At 48.0% G+C, this 2,246-nt stretch overlaps 1 protein-coding gene across 1 annotated transcript in view; it reads left to right on the top strand.

Moving 5' to 3' along the window:
- LOC102435719 (butyrophilin subfamily 3 member A2-like) overlaps positions 1–2,246 on the top strand; it is a 41,075-nt gene that overhangs the window by 35,888 nt on the left and 2,941 nt on the right. The gene's annotated exons all lie outside the window — the stretch shown is intronic.

The following is a 2,246-nucleotide window of genomic DNA, read 5'->3' as shown; positions in this document are numbered from 1 at the left end:
TCCCCCCTCCCCCCCCGCTTCCAGACGTGTCCCCCAGGATCAAGGTGAAATTTATGTACTCTGGGCCCTGTGGTGACCAGGCCCGTGTGGAGGCAGGCTCTGTCCCGAGATGTGCCAGCCCCTGGCTGGGTTGAAAAATGCCCAAATACCAAGTTCCTGCCCACGTGAGCTCGGCCTAGAGAGGAAGCCAGATCGTGAATATGAACTTACAGCCCAGCCAGGCAGACAGGAAGTTATGGAAAGTCAGGGTTTACCGCTTTCAGAGCCTCGGCTCAGCCCTCCGAGCCAGGCCCCTTTCGCGCTGCGGTGACTCACAGCGGCCTAAAAAGTGTGGTTTTGAACTCTATATCCAGTAGTTTGCTTTCCTCCATTTCTGTCATTTGTGTCCTCTTTCTTTGTCTCGGCATTTTTTATGCTTCGCTGTGTTGATAGAGTGACTTTCTGTGCTAAGTGTCCCAATTACCTGAGGTAGACACTCTTGGTGCACCCCCTTGTGGGCTTTGTGCACAGTCTTGTTTTAGTTAAGCCTTGATTGTTGTAGTTATCACTGTGAGGAATTGACCTCCAGGCCAATTGGCTGTGAGAAACAGCTGTGTCTACGGTGGGAGAACTTCTGTGCTGAAGACACCCTTATGGGGCAAGACTTGCTTCAGTGGGGCTTTGGTGCTCACTGAGTCTGCCCCCTGAGTGTGTCCCTTATAGATCTGAGGAGTTGTAATTGGATGGTCCCACTCTGACCACTGGGTACACTGGCTCTTGGAGCTAAGGAGGTGCTAATCTAGCCTCTGCCTGAGGCTACCCAGCAGAAGCCAGCTGTAAAGCAATGCAAGTTGCCCTGGGGCCTTGGGGCAGCTGCAGTTTGTTAAGTAATTTTCAGATTACAAAGGGCCGGGCCTTTCATATGCAAAAGCTTCCGTGCACGCTTGGGCGGGTCGGGGTCCCAGGGGATCAACAGGGTGGGCAGAGTAAGCAGTATGGCTGCTCTCAGTCCTGCCCTCAGAGGCCGTGGCAATCGCTGCAAGCGCCTCTGAGAGAAAGCTGCCCTGAAGTTCCGACCAATGCCAGACAGTCCCGTTTCTCCCGTATGAGTCTGGGTCCCCAGAGACTCGCCCGGAACTGGAGCTCAGAGCCTGAGACTCCATCCTGATTGAAAAAGACAATTGTGTCCTCAGCTGCCAGCCCTCTCCGCATGCACCTCCGCACCTTTGTATTTTACTTCCGCACGGCACCTCCACTGAGTCTCAGTATGCTTTTCTCTTTCCTTCTAGTTGTAGAAATTCCACTCAGCCAGCCTTCCTGTGGTTCTGGATGATGTCCGTTCCGTCTTTTAGTTGTATTTTTGAAGTGGTTGTTCGAGGCAGCAATCTCTGGTGTTTACCTATGCCGCCATCTTGGTTTCTCCCCCATTTACATTTAAAGGTAGTATTGATAGGTACTTGTTTGTCGCCATTTTATTCTTCATGCCTGTGTTCCTTCTTCCCTCCAATTTCTTCTTTTGACAGCAGACCCTTTAGCATTGCTTGCATTGCTGGTTTGGTGGTAATAGACTCCCTTAGTTCTTTTTTGTCTGTGAAGCTCCTGATTTCACCCTCAACTTTGATTGATAACCTTGCTGGGTACAGTATTCTTGGATTCAGACCATTGCTTTGCATGACTTTGTATATTTCATTCCATTCCCTTCTGGCCTGATGTGTTCCTGTTGAGAAATCAGTTGATAGTCTGATGGGAGATCCCTTGTAGGTAACTTTCTGTGTCTCTCTGGCAGCCTTTAAGATTCTTACTTTGTCGTTGGTGTTTGCCAATTTAATTATATTGTGTCTTGGTGTCAGTCTTTTGGGGTTTGCCTTGTTTGGGACTCTGTGAGCTTTTTAGACTTGTGTGAATTTTTTCTTCCTGATATTGGGGATGTTTTCTGTCATTTTTTTCTTCAAACAGGTTTCTAATCATTGCTCAGTTTCTTCTCCTTCTGACACCCCCCCGATGCAAATGTTGTTTTGTTTCATGTTGTCCCAATGTTCCCTTAGGCTCTTCTCCTGTTTTTTAAGGTTTTTTTTTTTCAGTTGCTGCTCTGCTTGGGTATTTTTTTATCTTGTCTTCTAGCTCACTGATACTGTCCGTCCACTTCTTCTAGTCTACTGTTGAGGCTTATATTGTGCTCTCTATTTGCAGCGATGATAAACTCCTTGCATGTGCTTAGATCATATCAAGGGACTTTAGGAAGCATCAATTTATGGCTCTGCCGTATA

The sequence above is a fragment of the Myotis lucifugus genome, unplaced genomic scaffold, assembly GCF_000147115.1.
Source record: "Myotis lucifugus unplaced genomic scaffold, Myoluc2.0 scaffold_1332, whole genome shotgun sequence".
Taxonomy (NCBI): domain Eukaryota; kingdom Metazoa; phylum Chordata; class Mammalia; order Chiroptera; family Vespertilionidae; genus Myotis; species Myotis lucifugus.
Note: the sequence above shows the minus strand (reverse complement) of the source record. Positions and strands in the feature narration are given on the sequence as shown.